Source organism: Pan troglodytes, chromosome 4 (genome assembly GCF_028858775.2).
Source record: "Pan troglodytes isolate AG18354 chromosome 4, NHGRI_mPanTro3-v2.0_pri, whole genome shotgun sequence".
In the NCBI taxonomy this organism is placed as follows: Eukaryota; Metazoa; Chordata; class Mammalia; order Primates; family Hominidae; genus Pan; species Pan troglodytes.
The window spans coordinates 19,784,168-19,803,738 of NC_072402.2; the positions used below are offsets into that span (position 1 = coordinate 19,784,168).

General features: G+C 39.3%; 1 long non-coding RNA gene across 2 annotated transcripts in view; it reads right to left on the minus strand.

The window, feature by feature from the left end:
- The window catches only part of LOC129143936 (uncharacterized), an 812,938-nt gene that overhangs the window by 443,712 nt on the left and 349,655 nt on the right, over positions 1-19,571 (minus strand). For both annotated transcript variants that reach the window (XR_010157172.1, XR_008547883.2), the window contains exon 4: positions 6,011-6,082. This is a non-coding gene — a long non-coding RNA (uncharacterized LOC129143936). The remainder of the gene's footprint in view (positions 1-6,010; positions 6,083-19,571) is intronic.

Below are 19,571 nucleotides of genomic sequence, written 5' to 3' on the forward strand. Positions count from 1 at the left end.
ACATTCATATTAATGTTTTCTCCTCATAAATGCCTTGAATTACAAATAAAGAATTACCACAAGATGAAATGAGGAGGAACATTCCTTCTATTTTAAAGACTAAAGAGTGAAAGTAGGGAGGAAATGAACTGATATGTCTCATGTGTGTCTAAGTAGGCAAGAAAGGCTAAGGAAGAACTGTTAAAAGACATTCTAATTACGATTAGGATAAAGGCCAGTTCAGCTAAGCAGTCACATCTGGCTTCTAGTGATACCATTCTACATAATGGAAATAATAAGTTAAGGTAGTAAGATTGTTGGAGTCTCTTGTGAATATTAGACGTATTTCCTCAGTGAGTCAGACTTAGAATGTCAGAGAGATCAATTTATGTGATTACAATTAATAAGGTAATTAAGAAATGGAGACAGCTCAAGAGGATATTGCCTGATAATTAATAACCAGCTGGAAAGGATAAGCATCCTAGGGAACGGTGAATTAAATAAAGATCAGCTTGGAGAATTTCTATCAATAAGATATGGGCTATTTTTTAAGGCAGTCAGGGTTAGTATCTGAAGGCCATCTGCTAAAAAATAAAACTCTAATTAACAGGATTTTTGGAATTTCATGTCCTATAACATTTTAGAGAGGCCAGAAAGAAGGACAGAAATAGGCAGGGAGAAGGAAAGAAGAAAGAAGGTCAGAAATAGGCAAGGAGAAGGTAAAGGAGAACTGCACTGTTCATGGAAAAGAGCACGTGGTCTAGAGGGAAGGACCCAGTTCTACCTCCACCTCTGCCAGAGATGAGCTGTGTTAACCGGAAGGAAGCACTTCTCTTCAGGGCCCCCGGTTTCTTCATTTATAAAATGAGATGATTGAACTGTATAGCCTCTATGGTTCCCTGTAGCTCTGAAATTTGAATTATAAACACAGGTCCTTAACAATGACAACCCTTAAAAACTAAAAATGAACACTTGGGCCAGAACAGTAAGTGGTCATTGTTGGCTATTGCTATTGACTAGATACCAACAAGCATCAAAGCTCCTGACTTTAAAGAAAAAAATTAAAAAGAAAAATATGGAAGGAATTGTCCCATTTTCTTAAGTCATGCACCTGAAAATAGCAATGAAAAATAAAGCAAGGGACTATGGTTTATTTTTCTTTGCAGCTCCCGATACTTGTAACCAGATAATTTATGGTTACAGGAGGTCTAGCTACAACTATTGACAAAATACCCCTTGTCATAAGAAACAACATAAAGCATTCACCTCAAAGCTCAATCCCCTCAGTGACAATGTTCTCTGGAAACCAAAGCTTAAAAATTCCTGTAACTTGTTAAACTAGGAATTGTCCTTGCTAATCAGACACTCTGGTGGTTAGGTAAAAACATCTTTGAAAAAAGGCACCAAATGTGTTATGTACACAGAGACAAGTGACAGAACAGACAGCTGCTTGCTGGGACCTCAATTTACCTCCCACTTCTCCAAAAGGCTTCAATACCTGAACATCGACTGAAGTTTCTAGGCTGAAGTTTACACAAATGGAACTGAAGGGTCAGAGCAGAGAGTTGCAAAAGTCAATTTTCCTCAGGCCAAAAAGCAAGGTAGGCAGGTTAAGCAGGGAGGGGACAAAAGCCTTCATGCCACCGTATACTCACCCAGAACAAAACAAAAGCAACATGTGGGAAGAATAATGGCAGAAGTAAGGGAAGAGTCCCTTTCTCCTCCTTATAAGCCCACCATACTGGGAGAATGCAATGTAAGGGTGAAGAAAGCAGCCACCTCTGGTTTCTACCATCATCAGTGTAGTAGTGGAGTTGGGGGAAAGCATTTTACAAAATCTAGTAATTTTCTGATATGTTGAGGCAATGTGGGGTTATTTAGAACTTGAATATAAAGATATCAGAAGCTGCGGCAGGAAAACACGCAACTGAGAGAAACAAAAAAGACAAACAATGGGGTCTCTTTCAAAGTTTCTGCCCCTGTCCCCTTGTTCTCCTCTGGGCCAGAAGCTGCTGCACATTTGGGTGGATGGGAAGGCCTGAAACATCTAATTGCTGGGCCCTTCCCAAGGGTCTCAGATGGCATGTTCTCTCTTCTCCACAAGCACCTAGGCACCAGAAAAGCTGCATAAGAATGAACAGCAAGGCATTTTCAAAGGGGAAAACAAGAGTCATTCAGTGACAGGCAGCTTGTCAAGCAGGTGTAAATAGATAAGGGATGTGGCTCCTGGTTGGAGAGGGATGATGGGCAGGATGTGAGGAAGGAGGAAAAGTTCATTGTTGGTGTCCCTGCAAATGACCGTAGCACTTTCCGCACCTCTGGCAAGGCTCTCTTCTCTGGGATTCCTTACACAGCGTACTAGCCTCTGTAGCACCCTCAGGGCCAACCAAGCAGCCTCCCAAAATGTAGCTGAAGAATCACAATTCCCAACTCTGAGGTTCTACTTGTATTCTTGTTTCCCAAGTTAAGCAGTGATGTAAATTCCAAGAGTAGACCACCAAATAAATTGGGCACACCAGATAAAATAGACTCCCTTCTATGGATACTGCACATCAAAGGGAACCCATTCTTTCAGGCCCCAAGGAGTAGAAAAATTATTTTGGCAATAGACAGTTTGAAAGGATTGTAGTTTGTGATTAATTATTTAAATCCCAAGTATTTAACCTAAGACATCCAGATAGGTAATCAGTGAATAAAGCTCTTGTTGGGTTTGTTTCATTTTCTTTAACAAAGCAGTTTACTTGGAGAAGGGAGATACCATAGCATGGCATTATACAGAAATAATAACAATGGACCTGAAGTCACCTAGAAGAGCAGCCATGATAAATAGAGTTAAAGATACTCACCAGGACATCTGTATGTCATGCTTACATTTTTCTTTATAACTCAAACGTTTTATAATGTGGAAAGAGTAACAAGCTAAGAATTCAAATCTAGCTTCCAGTTCAAGCTCTGTCACTAGCCAGTTATGTGATCTTGGGCAATTTGCCTCCTTGGGACTCAGTTTTCTTACCTATAAAATGAGGACACTGGTGACTTGTAAAATTCCTTCAAGAGCCAATTAATGGCCCAATAATCTTGGACCATGATTATAAGAATGCTCTTTTAGAAGAAAAGAACATTCCAGTCTGGTCAGAAATTTCAAGACAACCATCCAGACACACTTTGCCAATTATTCATCACTATTACACTTTGCTTAAGAAGGCAGCAGTATTAATGTGTCAGAATATGCAATACTGTTTTATGAGTTTGCAGGCTCTAACGAAGTGGTTATCAACCAGAAGCCATTCTCACTGCCTCAGGCAGGAGACACCAGTCAATGTCTGGAGACATTTTTGGTTGTCACAACTGGAGTGGGGTTGGGGTGTAAGAGGCTGAGGAGTGGGAGGATGTTACTGGCATCTAGAAAGTGGAGGCCAGGGCTGCTTTTAAACATCCTATAATGCACAGGACAGTCCCCACCACAAAAAATTATCTGGTCCCAAATGTCACTAGGGCCGAGGTGGAGCTCTATGAATATAATGGCTAGGCAGATAGCTGAGTGATGAAACAGGTAGGTAACCTGGAGAGATAAGCACTCTCACCTTTACCAGGCTGTGCCCATGTAAGGATGAGGGCCTGCTGCTGCAATCCTCCATTTCCTCCTGTCATCAATCTAGATTTTGTAGGAACTCATCTGACTTCTGAATCATGGTGACGACTCACCAATTATTTTAACATATTAAATTTCTGGGGGAAGGGGGACTATCAGATTCAGACTGCAGGCTGCTGGTGTGCCACTTCTGTTTTAAGTCTTAGATGGCAGACACCCAACTGCATCCCCCTAGCCTGCCAGAGAAATTGTTCAAAGGAAACATGGCCACTTGAACTATTCTGCAATTCTATGAGGTTAAATAGCTTTTCAGGGGCAAGGGACTGTCTAGTTGTACAACTAGGAAAAACATGCAGTGAGTGATGAGGAGCAGCAAGTTAAATGTGTTTTTCTTATTCAATCTTGAATTTAGCCTATATTCAGGTTTTGTTTATGTTAATGCCAACTTGATTTTCTCTTCCTTTAAGTCAGATTTAATCCAGGAGCCCCAGTGCTGCTCAGAGGAAATCAAGCAAAAGCCGACCGGGCACGGTGACTCACGCCTGTAATCCCAACACTTTGGGAGGCTGAGGCGGGCGGATCACCTGAGGTCAGGAGCTCAAGACCAGCCTGGCCAACATGGTGAAACCCCATCTCTACTAAAAATACAAAAATTGGCTGGGTGTGGTGGCAGGCACCTGTAATCCCAGCTACTTGGGAGGCTTAGGCAGGAGAATTGCTCGAATCCAGGAGGCAGAGGTTGCAGTGAGCTGAGATCATGCCATTGCACTCCAGTCTGGGAACCTGGGCAAAAATTCCGTCTCAAAAAAAAAAAAAAAAAAGCAAAAGCCTTTCCAAAAGAGGCCACAGCCTTTTTAATGAGCTGTCAGTCTCAGCTGCTTTGAATGCTGTAACTTTCTTAGGAGGAGTAGTTACTGCAGAGCCCTCATGTTTCACCAGGGCATGAAATGTGAAGGCTCCAGAAACATTTATTTTTCAGCAGGGGGACACAGGGATTCAACAGATCTCTGCTATGCCTAGTAGTGAAGAAAGGTGTTGACACCTCTTCGTATCTAACTAGGCTCCTCATTGGTATCATTAATTAAAAACCACCCGGCTGGCCCTGGACTTCTCACTGCTCAGTGATGGAAATTTTATCTGGCCTTTTTCTAGGTTCAGACACCTGACTTGGACAGCAGACACTCACTTTGGAGCACCTGGCATGGACTTTCTCAAATAACTAAATAGTGATTCAGTTTTCTATCACCTAATATCATCTGGAAGTTCTAGAACCCAAAGGTGAGGTTGCTTACTGGTAACTTTGAAGAGAAGGTAACAATACATTATGGTTTCTAAAGCACTTTCAGCTCATCTCACATTGTTTTCACATCTATTGTGACTGTGATACACAGAGCACGCCTGTGAAGTCTGTAGGATTGGTCTTACTATTCACATTTCATTGATAGCACAACTAACCTATATAACAACCCATGGGGAAGGTAGTGTAGCACAGATTATGGAGCAGATTGCCTGGGTTCAAATCCCTGGGTTCAAAGTTGTTTCTTATCAACTGTACAAGCTTGGACAAGTTTCTTTATTTTTCTGTGTTTCATTTCCATCATCTGCAAAATGAGAATAATAGCATTTACCTGATATGGTTTGGATGTGCATCCCCTCCCAGTCTCATGTTGAAATGTGATCCCCAATGTTGCAGATGGAGCTTGGTGGGAGGTGTTTTGGTCATGGAGGCAGATTCCTTGTGAATGTCTTGGTGCTGTTCTTGAAGTAATGAGTGATTTCTCACTCTGTTAGTTCACATGAGAGTTAGTTGTTTAACAGAGCCTGGCATCTCTCTTGCTCCCTCTCTTGCCATGTGACATGCCTGCTTCCCCTTCACCTCCTGCCATAATTATAAGCTTCCTGAGGCCTCGTAAGAAGTCAAGCAGATGCTGGTGCCATGCTTCTACAGCCTGCAGAACCGTGAGCCAAATAAATGTCTTTTCTTTATAAATTACCCAGTCTTAGGTATTCCTTTATAGCAATGCAAAATGTACTAACACACTACCTCATAGGGTTGTCATGAGACTTAAAAGAGTAAATATATATGTAAAGTACTTAGGAAATGGCCTGGCACAAAGTAAACACTGTAGCATCAACTACTAATGTCATTTTCCAGAAGAGGAAACCAAACTACTAGATATCCCTGGCAGTCTGACAGCTGGGAACAGACTCAACCATTTTACTGTCACTCAATGAAGAAATCAACAAGCAAAGTGCGGAGTGATATGTCAGTTGCCCATCATGCAAGGGGGACATTGAGAATTTGAAACCTTGGTCCCTTGACTTCAGATGCAGTGTCTTTCCATCTCACCATGTGGCCTTGGGTATGATAGCATGCCTGGGAGAACAAGCAATGAAGGTGTAAAGATGTATGCAACACAGCAACTTGTTATATCTTACTTTGAACAGTACCAAGAAAGCCTTCATGGAGTGCTGAAGTATATGAAGACTATGGCCCTCTGGAACCAAAAGCTGTGGGAGCAAGAATAAAATTAATCAGTCCAGAAACACAGTTCCTGAAAACTTGTGGAGCTATCACCATTATCTCTGAAATGTGTGTGCCAATACATCGGCAAAAAGCATTCACTTCCCATAGAAGGTTCTTTGAGTTCAGTTAAACATACCAGGCTGAGCTGGAAGTGAAAATAATTGCCTACTCCAGCACTGGAGAGTTTCAAATATATAGCAACTTGCTGGGTGTCCAGAAATTGATCACTTCATCATCCAGCAATCCAGCCAGGGGAGCAATTGCTCCAGTAGGAAGGTTAACAGTCAAGAAAATGAATCAGCATCTTATGGTTACAAATATGTTTTTGCTGCTCTCACTAAAAATTGCTGTGATTTTTTTTTTAAGTTCAGATGCCTAGATATTTTACTGCTGAGGCTATCAAGCCATTGAGCTACTGTTACAACAACTGACCACGCCATGATAGCTTTATCATAGCTGTTTTTCTGTTGTTGTGTGGTCAGCATTATGGATTGGGAATAAATTTGAGCTATTTGCTGATCTGCTTTCCAGGATGCAGCATTATTGGCTCTGAAGGAGCTTTAGCTTTGTAGGCTGTGGATGCATATTGAGAATAATATCAGGGTGCAGATGTTACCAAACCTTTATATGTTTGGTTTGTTTCCTAATAAAACACCCATAAGATCCTCCAAGGGGCCCACCTCAGTTAAGCTAGGAATTCACTCAGCCTATTAATATACTAAAATGCCAAGTCAGGGCTTCTCTGATTGTTGCTGCATGCAATAGGATGTGACAGTTTTTAGAAGTGGCTTGTTTAAAAGCTTTGCACTTCCTTGGAAGAAGGGTTCATGTAATATGACTAAATAATTATTATGATCATCATACATATTCATCAGATAAAATTATTTTTCAAGTATATACAGAACAAAATATGCTAGGTTTTAAGGTTTTCATTCTAAAATAGGATGACACCATTCTTTTTTTTTTTGAGATGGAGTCTCACTCTGTTGCCCAGGCTTGAATGCAGTGGCATGATCTCAGCTCACTGCAACCTCTGCCTCCTGGGCTCAAGCGATTCTCCTGCCTCAGCCTCCCTAGTAGTTGGGACTACAGGCGTGCACCACCATGCCCAGCTAATTTTTTTTTTTTTTTGTATTTTTGGTACAGACACAGTTTCACCATGTTGCCCAGGCTGGTCTCGAACTCCTGGGCTCAAGTGATCCACCTGCCTTGGCCTCCCAAAGTGCTAGGATTACAGGCATGAGCCACCACACCTGGCCAGGATGACACCTTTATAATGTACGTGTGCCTTGCTTTAAATAAACCAGTAGTTTTCTGAAATGTCAAATGTGTGTGGTAATGTTCAAGCTGGACAAGTATCTCCTTCGGTGTATGTTATCTAACTAGTGTCTTTTATACAGAGGCCTTGCTCACTCAAACCTAGTCTCTCTTTAGGTACCAAGAACATAACTAGATAATCTTTTAAGGCCAACCATTCCCAGTTCAACATTCTATTCAACATTATCTACACAGAGATCTTATGTGTAATATTCGGAAAACAAAAGACTTAATTTGAGAAGAGCCAGAGTAAAACTAGAAACAGATTTACTTGGCAATTAAGTTAGATAAATATCAGTAATTACAGCATATATAACCCAGGTGTGGTCTTATTTCATCTTTCCTCTCAAAGGAATTAGTATAGTCTTTTGGCCCTGGGTGGCTTAGGTCAGAGTCCTCTTCTTGCATCATTATCCTTTGGGATTCCTGATGACACTCCCTGTGGGGGTTCTCAGATTCTGGCTGCATTCTCTCATGGTTCCCCTCTACCTTTAGAAAGTTTCTTTGTTACAACATGTTCAGCTGTAGGTGCTTTCAACCTGACTTCTTGATCTCCTCTGCACATTTAAGCAGGGCTTTATCTGATGCTGACAGTTTTGCCGTGCTTCCCATGGTAACATTCTCTGCATCTAGTCCCAGGTTTGCACATCTTATTGTGGTTCCCCTGCCTCTTAGATTAGGTCTCAGACATGCCTCACAATCTTTCTCAGCTGGGCTACAGAACATCTCCTGGCATCTGGGGAGTTTAGGACAAGAGGACAGAGAAGATGTGACTCTGGACTCCTAGCTATGCTTCAGCTCAGGCAGCTTGACTTTGAGCTCTATTATATATTGCATTCTAGGTAAGATTTCTTTCTAAGCAAGATTTTCTTGGCAAACAAGCAAATGGAGAAGTTTACATACTAAAATGATGGCAAGTACTTCTTTCTTAAGTCACCATGTGGTCAGGGAAACTTCTGTTTATATTCACTATTCTGGTTACCTATTACTATGTTACAAAGCCATACAAAACTTGGCAGCTTAAACAGACAAGCATTTAATTATATCTCCAGATGTCATGGGTCAGAAATTCAGAAAAGGCTCAGGCTCAACTGGATGGGTTTTGTTTTTCTCTGCGTGGCTTGAAGGAGTTCACTTGGGGGTATTCAACCCTTAGGTGGTCTGAATGGTCCACAACAGCTTCTCTCTCATGTCACTTGATGGTGACAGCAGGAAGTCTGGGCTCAGCTGGATCTGTCAACCCAAAGTGCCTACATGTGACTACTCCAGCATGGCAGTCTCAGGAAAGCTGGACTTCTTACGTGGAGGCTCAGAGATCTCAAAAATAGTGTTCTAAGAAACAGAAAGTGAAAACCTACAGATGTTTAGGGCCTGGGCTCAGAAAACTGGCACAGTGTCACTTCTGCTATTATTCCATTGGTCAAAGCAGTTACAGAGCCCATCCACATTCAAAGGGAAGGCAATAGACCTCTACTAAAAATAGTAGCAAAGAATTTGTGGCTATCTTTAATCTACCATAGTTACAGACCTTTAAATGGTGCCATCTTTGACCCAAATGACCATATGGTCAGTGACTTCACCACTCCCACTTCTCTTTCTGATCTCAGTTTCTGGTCTTGCTCTCTACCCTGGCAAAGATGATCATGCTGCTGAGTTGACATATACTGACCAGTCTAAGGAATCATGGCCTCACATTGTTCACTATACATTTCTGAACTGGCTTCCAAGAGCACTATCTGTATTCCCTATCAGTCCTTCCACTGTGTGAAGTGCAGAGGTTTCCCTTTGGCTACGGTTGTCATATAAAAGAAGGTGTATGTAGTTAAACTTGAACTTCAGATAAACAACAAACTTTTTTATTATTATTAGAATGTCTCAAATATTGCATGGGACATACTTATACTAAACAATTGTTTAATCCCACAGTCCTAATATTTTGCTGACATGATTAAAGCAATTACTTATACACATATCACCGTTTAACAATGGGGACAAGAGTCACAGAATTATTTTAATTCTTTGACTTTTCTTTCCCATAACATGTGGTTTATAATCACACTGATTGCGTGAGGGTGAGAGGAATCCAGTCCTGAGATCAATCAAATCTTATGATCACCACTTTGCCTAAATATATTAATATATAAATGGCTTCTACTAAACAAACTTTCTTGTTTAGCAAATGCTTCTATCATTCCTTTTTGAAGTTAAAGAAAACCTCTGCATTTAAATGTAGCTATGTTGCAAATTTAAAGGGTCAGTCAAAAGTATTTATTGAGTGTGTACTTTATGTTAAGTCAGTAACGATCAGCATGTGCTTCTTGACTGGGAGGAGTTCAGCGTCTAGGAAGGATACAGAAATGTGAACAGGTTATCACAGAGCAACGTAACAGAACTTAAAATAAAACAAGAAAAGGGTTCAGCAGGTATGACTTAAAAGGCTTAGGGAATTTGACATCATAAAGGAGGTAATATTTGGTCTGATCTTGAAGAACAAGTAAGAATTACCCAGGCAGAAAAGGAAGCCAAAGTCATTCTCAGCAGAAAACAAAAACAAATAAACAAACTTGTACAAATGAACAGTCATGAAGGATCCTGCCATGTTTGTGTAGCAGAGAAGGCTCTTGGTCTAGTCAAAGCTGGAGAAGAGGCACTGGAGCCCCATTTGCTCAGCTTCACCCATGCTACAAATACATAGAAAGGATGAGGTTCCTAATTCATCCCAACATTTAGCAACAGCAAGAGGAAGCCTAACAAAAGCAAGTGATCACAAGGCCCAACAAATAATCAAAATAAAGGCAACAGGGAAGATGCCCAACTTCAGCAAGGATGAAAAGAAAATTGGTGCTGTAGCTCCCACAACTTTAATTCTCCTCTCACTATGGCAAAAGTCAATTTTCTACATGAGACTGGCTTGGAAGATTACAGAAAATAATTTACAAGTTTTCAGTTTTAGAGATAATCAGCAAAATATTTCTCTGACCCACTGTGTGAAGAAATGAGCAAAAACTCTTCTAATGATTCCACTAGAAATCCTATGATAGCAAGGTCCCAAACAAGCTAGAAAGCAGGTTCCTGTGCATACAGAAGCCATGTATATTTGGGTACTGCATACTTGTACTTTAGGATTAATGATAGTTCAGTGGTCCAAAATGGACAGGAAAACATGGTGAAGAGCCAAGACTCAATGATAACAAAACAGCAGAAACATCTTTTTGATGTCTGATACACCTTCAATTATTTGATGTTTTTCATAACTGATTTTATAAACCTAATTATTAAAACTTGAAAGACAAAATGAGGTATCATGACACACCTATTGGAATGGCTCAAAATTAAAAAAAAAAAATCTGACAGTGCCAAATGCTGAAGAGAATGCAAACCAACTTGAATGTTTATATATTGCTGGTGGGATTTCCACACTGGGAAAATGTTTGGCAGTTTATAAAGTGAAGGTTACATGAAGGTATTTACCCTGGAGAACTAAAAGCCTATGTCCACATAAAAACCTGCATATGGATGTTTAAGTAATCTTATTCATAAATGCTTAAAGTTGGAAACAACCCAAAATGTCTATCAACTGGTGAATAAATTGTTATATCTATATAGCAATAAAAAGGAAAGAACTACTGATACACACAACAACATGGATGAATCTAGGAAGCATTATGCTAAGAGGAAGAAGCCAGACTCAGAAGAATACATATTGAATGATTCAATTTATATGATATTTGGAAAAGAAAAAAACTATGAGACACAAATCTGATCAGTGGTTGCCAGTGTCTGGAAGTGGAGGAGGCAGATTGACTCCTACAAAGGGTCATGAGGAAATAAATCTATATCTTGATTTTGGTGATTGTTACCTGACTGTATAAATTTGCCAAAATTCATTGAATTGTACACATAAACACAGTGAATTTTATTGTATATAAATTATATCTTAAAACAAATTAAACTTTTATGTCTAAGACAGAAAAAAACTTGAGTTGAAGAAAGCAGTATCTTGATTTTTTGTTTGATTATGGTTTGACCATTTTCACTACTGAAGGCTTTTGATCTTTATCCTTTTGTTGGCAATAATTTATATCCTATATATCCAGTGGTAGACTTGAATGTCAATCAACCATTTTCAGCCAGTTTTGAGAGAATTAAGCCCTAATAACTACAACATCCGTAGTATGTAATGAACAAATGTCTCGTCTCTGAAGCTAGAGAGGTCCTAGTTATGTACCATCTTTGAGAAAACTGAGGAAAAAGTCACTCAAGTTATTTTCTCTGTTTTATGGTTTAGATGAGGAACTCTGATTGAACTTATAGCTAATGTAGATTAAACTAGTAAAAAGAGAACACTTAGGCATATTAGCACAATGTAGGCAAGTAACTATGTTTTTGAGCACTTTTTCATTTTATGAAGTAATTCTGAATACTACAAAGGGAAAATATGGAAAGATTGCTTTTACTAGTTAGTGTCTGCACCAGCTGTTTTTGCTTTCTTAGTTAGAACACTAACAGAGAGTAGTTTCAAACCACAAAACCAAGACTAATTCACCAGGGCAGTCAGCCTTACCTCTCAAAAACACATTTCTTATCTTCCTTGTTTTGATAGTCTTGGTGTTGGGATGTAAAATTCCTGAGGTGTTCCCTAAATAGACAGGGCAGTGCTTCTTTCAGGAATAGCTAATTTGAGTCAATAAAATGTTTGTCAAAGGGGAAGGAAAAAAATCAGGGGGTCTCAAGAAATACAACAAAGGGGTAACCCTTAGACTAATTTTCTACTGTGAAATCTGAGGTATCTTAGAGGACATCTGGCACTAAGTTTACAACCAGGTACTCATAAAAGGAGAGCCTGTAGAGAAAATTAACTTTAAAATTCATCTAGCTGTAAATTCAGACATCCAAAACATAAAATGGAGCAATGGGAGAGTAAAAGTGTAAGGTTGTTGTGTGCAATCAAATTTGAGTTGTTATCATCTTGAAATAAACTGTTATAAGATGTTGTGTGTAAGCCTCATGGTAACCAGAAAGCAAAAATCTGTAGGAGACAAACAAAACAAAAATAAAAAAAGATTCAAAACATATTACTACAGAAAACCATCAAGCCACAAAGAAAGACAGCAAGAGAGAAAAAAAGAAACAAAGTATCTACAAAACAACAAGAAAACAATTAACAAAATTGCAGTAATAATAAGTCCTTACCTATAAATAATTACCTGAATGTAAATGGATTAAATTATCCAATAAAAAGACATAGAGTGAATAAATGGATAAACAAAACCAAGACCCAATTATATGCTGTCTATAAGAAATTCACTTCACTTTTAAGGACATACTTAGATGAAAGTGAAGGGATGGAAAAATATTTCATGCAAATAGAAAAAAAAAGAATTTTTGTTTTCTAGGAATATCAATACTTATGTCAGACAAAATAAACTTTAAGTTAAAAACTAAAAAGAGACAAAGAAGGATATTATGTGATGATAAACTGGTGATTTCATCAAGAAGATTAAACAATTATAAATATATATGCATATGCACCCAACAGTGGAACACCTAAATATATAAAACAAATATTAAGACTATTTAGAGAGATATAGATTGCAATACAGTAATAATATGAGACTTCAATACAACACTTTTCATAATGGACATGTGGAAACATTGGACTTGAACAACACTTTAGAATAAATGACCTAACAGGCATATACAGAACATCCCATCCAACAGCAACAGAATACACATTTTTCTCAAGTGCACATAGAACACTCTCCAGGATAGGTAATATGTTAGGCCACAAGACAAGTCTTAGCAAATTTAAGATTAAAACCATATCAAGTATCTTTCCGATCACAATAAAAGAAGAAATTAATAACAGAAGGAATCTAGGAAAACTCATTAATATATGAAATGAAACAACATGTTCCTGAAAAACCAATGAATCAACAAAGAAATTAAAAGAGAAATTTAAGAACATCTTGAGACAAACAAAAATAGAGACACAACATATGAAAATGTATGGGATGCAGCAAAAGCAGTTGTAAGAGGAAACTTCATAGCAATAAATGCCTACATCATAAAAGAAGAAAGGTAGCAAAAAAACAACAATGTTGTGCCCCAAGGAAATAGAAAAAGAAGAACAAAGTAATCTCAATGTTATGTAAAGGAAAGAAATAATATATATCAGAGCAGAAATAAATAAAATAGAAGTTAGAAATATAATACAAAAGATCAACACAAATAGAAGTTGGGGCTTTTTTTTTTTTTTGAGAAGACATAATTTACAAACTTTTGGCTAGACTAACCAAGAGAAAAAGAGAAAAGATTCAAATAAACAAAACCAGAAATGAAAGAGGTGATATTATGACTGATATTACAAAAATACAAAGGATCAAAAGAACAATTATATGCCAAAAAATTAGATAACTTAGAAGAAATGGTTAAATTCCTAGACACATACAACCTCCAAACACTGAATCATAAAGAAATAGGAAATCTGAATAAACCAATAATGAGTTAAGAGATTAAGTCAGTAATCCATAGTCTCCCATTTAAAAAAAAAAAAAAAAAAAAAAGCCTAAGACCTGATTGCTTCACTGCTGAATTTAACCAAACGTTTAAAGAATAACTAATGTCAATTCTCCACAAACTTTTACAAAAAATTAGAGGAAGGAATATTTTCAGACCTATTTATGAGGCTAGCATGGTTCTGATACCAAAGCCAGACAAAGACATCATAAGAAAAGAAAGCTACCAGAAAATATTTTTGATTAACATCAGTGCAAAAGTCCTCATCACAATAGTAGCAAACAAAATTCAACTACACATTAAAAGGATCACACACCATGATCAAGTGAGACTTATTCCTGGGATGTAAGGATGATTCAACACTCACAAACCAATAAATGTGATAGACTACATTAACAGAATGAGGGACAGAAAATTATATAATCATGTCATCAGATGAAGGAAGTCATTTGACAAGATTTTTCATGATGTTCTTTCATGATAAAAACACTCAACAAATTAGCTATGGAATAACAGTAATTCAACACAGTAAAGATGATATGTAAGAAACTCATGGCTAACATTATACTCAATGGTGAAAAACTGGAACCCTTTCCTCTAGAATCTAGTACAAGACAAGCATGCTCACTCTCACCACTTACATTCAACAGTTTGGAAGTCCTTGCAGACCAATAAAGTAAGAGAAAGAATTAAAAGGCATCCAAAAGATGGCCGAATAGGAACAGCTCCGGTCTGTAGCTCCCAGCAAGATCAATGCAGAAGGCGGGTGATTTCTGCATTTCAAACTGAGGTACCCAGTTCATCTCAATGGGACTGGTTGGACAGTGGGTGTAGCCCACAGAAGGTGAGCTGAAGCAGGATGGGGCATCACCTTACCCTAGAAGCGCAAGGGGTCAGCGAATTCTCTCCCCTACCCAAAGGAAGCTGTGAGAGACTGTACTGGGAGGAACAGTACACTCCGGCTCAGATACTGTGCTTTTTCCATGGTCTTCCTAACCAGCAGACCAGGAGATTCCCTACGGTGCCTATGCCACCAGGGCCCTGGGTTTCAAGCACAAAACTAGGAGGCCATTTGGGCAGACACCGAACTAGGTGCAGGAATTTTTATTCATACCCCAGTGGCATCTGGAATGCTAGTGATACAGAATCGTTCACTCCCCTGGAAAGAGGGCTGAAGCCAGGGAGCCAAGTGGTCTGGCTTGGCAGGTCCCACCCCTATGGGGCCCAGCAAGCTAAGATCCACTGGCTTGAAATTCTCACTGCCAGCACAGCAGTCTGAGCTTGAACTGGGCCACTCAAGCTTGGTGGGGAGAAGGGTATCCACCATTGCTGAGGCTTGAGTAGGCGGTTTTACCCTCACATTGTAAACAAAGCCGCCAGGAAGTTCGAACTGGGCGGAGCCCACTGCAGCTCAGCAAGGTAGCTCAGACTGTCTCTCTATACTCCTCCTCTCTGGGCAGTGCATCTCTGAAACAAAGGCAGCAGCCCCAGTCAGGGACTTATAGATAAAAGCCCCATCTCCCTGGGACAAAGCATCTGGGGGAAGGGGTGGCTGTGGGCACAGCTTCAGCAGACTTAAATATTCCTGCCTGACAGCTCTGAAGAGAGCAGTGGACATCCTAGCACAGTGTTCAAGCTATGATAAGGGACAGACTGCCTCCTCAAGTGGGTCCCTGACCCCCATGTATCCTGACTGGGAAACACCTCCCAGTAGGGGCCAACACTCACCTCATACAGGAGAACTCTGCCTGGCATCTAGTGAGTGCCCCTCTGGGACAAAGCTTCCAGAGGAAGGAACAGGCAGCAATCTTTGTTGTTTTGCAGTGTCCGCTAGTGACACCCAGGCAAACAGGGTCTGGAGTGGACCTCCAGCAAACTCCAGCAGACCTGCAGCAGAGAGGCCTGACTGTTAGAAGGAAAACTAACAAACAGAAGGAAAAGTATCAGCATCAACAAAAAGGACTTCCAATCAGAGACCTCATCCAAAGGTCACCAACATCAAAGATCAAAGGTAGACAAATCCATGAAGATGGGGAGAAACCAGCGCAAAAAGGCTGAAAATTCCAAACACCAGAACGCCTCCTCTCCCCCAAAGGATCACAACTCCTCTCCAGCAAGGGAACAAAACTGCACAAAGAATGAGTTTGATGAATTGACAGAAGTAGGCTTCAGAAGGTGGGTAATAACAAATTCCCCAGAGCTAAAGGAGCATGTTCTAACCCAATGCAAGGAAGCTAAAAACCTCAGAAAAAAGGTTAGATGTATTGCTAACTAGAATAACCAGTGTAGAGAAGAACATAAATGACCTGATGAAGCTGAAAAACGCAGCATGAGAACTTCATGAAGTATGCAGAAGTATCAATAGCCGAATTGACCAAGCAGAAGAAAGGCTATCAGAGATTGAAGATCAACTCAATGAAATAAAGTGAGAAGATAAGATTAGAGAAAAAAGAGTGAAAAGAAATGAACAAAGCCTCCAAGAAATATGGTTCTATGTGAAAAGATCAAATCTACGTTTGATTGGTGTACCTGAAAGTGACAGGGAGAATGGAACCAAGTTGGAAAACACTCTGCAGGATATTATCCAGGAGAACTTCCCCAACCTAGCAAGGCAGGCCAACATTCAAATTCAGGAAATGCAGAGAACACCACAAAGATACTCTTCAAGAAGAGCAATCCCAAGACACATACTCATCAGATTCATCAAGGTTGAAATAAAGGAAAAAATTTTAAGGGCAGTCAGAGAGAAAGGTCTTCTTACCCACAAAAGGAAGCCCATCAGACTAGCAGTGGATCTCTCGGGAGAAACCCTACAAGCCAGAATAGAGTGGGGGCCAATATTCAACATTCTTAAAGAAAAGAATTTTCAACCCAGAATTTCATATCCAGCCAAACTAAGCTTCATAAGTGAAGGAGAAATAAAATCCTTTATGGACAAGTAAATGCTGGGAGATTTTGTCACCACCAGGCCTGCCTTACAAGAGCTCCTGAAGGAAGCACTAAACATGGAAAGAAACAGCCAGTACCAGCCACTGCACAAACATGCCAAATTGTAAAGACCATAGACACTATGAAGAAACTGCATCAACTAACAGGCAAAATAACCAGCTAGCATCATAATGACAGGATCAAATGCACACATAACAATATTAACCTTAAATGTAAATGGGCTAGATGCCCCAATTAAAAGACACAGATGAGCAAATTTGTTGAAGAGTCAAGACCCATCTGTGTGCTGTATTCAGGAGACCCATCTCATGTGCAAAGACACACATAGGCTCAAAATAAAGGGAGGGCTGAATATTGACTGAGCACATGGAAGGCAAAAAAGAGCAGGGGTCACAATCCTAGTCTCTGATGAAACAGAATTTAAACCAACAAAGATCAAAAGAGACAAAGAAGGGCATTACATAATGGTAAAGGGATCAAAGCAACAAGAAAAGCTAACTATCCTAAATATATATGCAACCAATACAGAAGCATCCAGATTCATAAAGCAACTTCTAAAACACCTACAAAGAGACTTAGACTCCCACACAATAATAGTGGGAGACTTTAACACCCCACTGTTAATATTAGACAGATCAAGGAGACAGAAAATTAACAAAGATATCCAGCTCTGGAACAAGCCGACCTAATAGACATCTACAGAACTCTCCATGCCAAACCAACAGAATATACATTCTTCTCAGCACCACGTTGCACTGATTCTAAAATTGACCACATAGTTGAAAGTAAAACACTCCTCAGCAAATGCAAAAGAAAACAAAATCATAAGAAACAGTCTCTCAGACCACCAGGCAATCAAATTGGAACTCAGTAATCAGAAACTCACTCAAAACCACACAATTACATAAAAACTGAACAACCTGCTCTTGAATGACTACTGTGTAAATAATAAAATTAAGTCAGAAATAAATAAGTTCTTTGAAACCACTGAAAACAAAGACACAATGTACCAGAATCTCTGGGACACATTTAAAGCAGTGTGTAGAGGGAAATTTACAGCACTAAATGCACATAAGGGAAAGCAGGAAAGATCTAAAATCAACATCCTAACATCACAATTAAAAGAACCAGAGAAGCAAAACCAAACAAACTCAAAAGCAAACAGATGACAAGAAATAACCAAGATCAGAGCAAAACTGAAGGAGATAGAGACATGAAAAACCCTTCAAAAAAAGTCAATGATGCCAGGAGTTGGTTTTTTGAAAAGATTAACAAAATAGATAGACCACTAGCCAGACTAATAAACAAGAAAAGAGAGAAAAATCAAATAGACACTATAAAAATGATAAAGGGAATATCACCACCAATCCCAAAGAAATACAAACTACCATCAGACAATACTATAAACACCTCCATGCAAATAAACTAGAAAATCTAGAAGAAATAGATAAATTCCTGAAAACATATACCCTCCCAAGACTAAACCAGGAAGAAGTCAAATCCCTGAATAGACCAATAACAAGTTCTGAAATTGAGACTGCAATTAATAGCCCACCAACCAAAAAAAGTCTAGGAACAGACGGATTCACAGCCAAATTCTAACAGAGGTACAAAGAGGAGCTGGTACTTCAGAAAGTATTCCAAGCAACAGAAAAAGAGGGACTCCTCCTTCACACATTTTATGAGGCCAGTATCATCCTGATACCAAAACCTGGCAGAGAAACAACAAAAACAGAAAATTTCAGGCCAATATCCCTGATGAACATTGATGTGAAAATCCTCAATAAAATACTGGCAAACCAAATCTAGCAGCACATCAAATAGCTTATCCACCACAATCAAGTCAGCTTCATCCCTGGGATGCAAGGCTGGCTCAATATACACAAATCAATAAACATAATCCATCACATAAACAGAACCAATGACAAAAACCACATGATTATCTCAATAGATGCAGAAAAGGCCTTCGACAAAATTCAACAGCCTTTTATGCTAAAAACTCCCAAAAACTAGGTATCGATGGAAGGTATCTCAAAATAATAAGAGCTATTTACAACAAACCCACATCCAATATTATACTGAATGGGCAAAACCAGGAAGCACTCCCTTTGAAAACCGGCACAAGACAAGGATGCCCTCTCTCACCACTCCTATTCAACATAGCGTTGGAAGTCCTGGCCAGGTCAATCAGACAAGAGAAAGCAATAAAGCGTATTCAAATAGGCAGAGAGAAAGTCAAATTGTCTTTGTTTGCAGATGACATGATTGTATATTTAGAAAACCCCATTGTCTCAGCCCCAAATCTCCTTACGCTGATAAGCAACTTCAGCAAAGTCTCAGGATACAAAATCAATGTGCAAAAATCACAAGCATTCCTATACACCAATAATAGACAAGAGACAGAGATCCAAATCATGAGTGAACTCCCATTCACAGTTGCTACAAAGAGAATAAAATACCTAGGAATCCAACTTACAAGGGATATGAAGGACCTCTTCAAGGAGAACTACAAACCACTGCTCAACGAAATAAGAGAGGACACAAACAAATGGAAAAACATTCCATGCTCATGGATAGGAAGAATCAATATCATGAAAATGGCCGTACTGCCCAAAGTAATTTATAGATTCAGTGCTATCCCCATCAAGCTACCATTGACTTTCTTCACAGAATGGGAAAAGACTACTT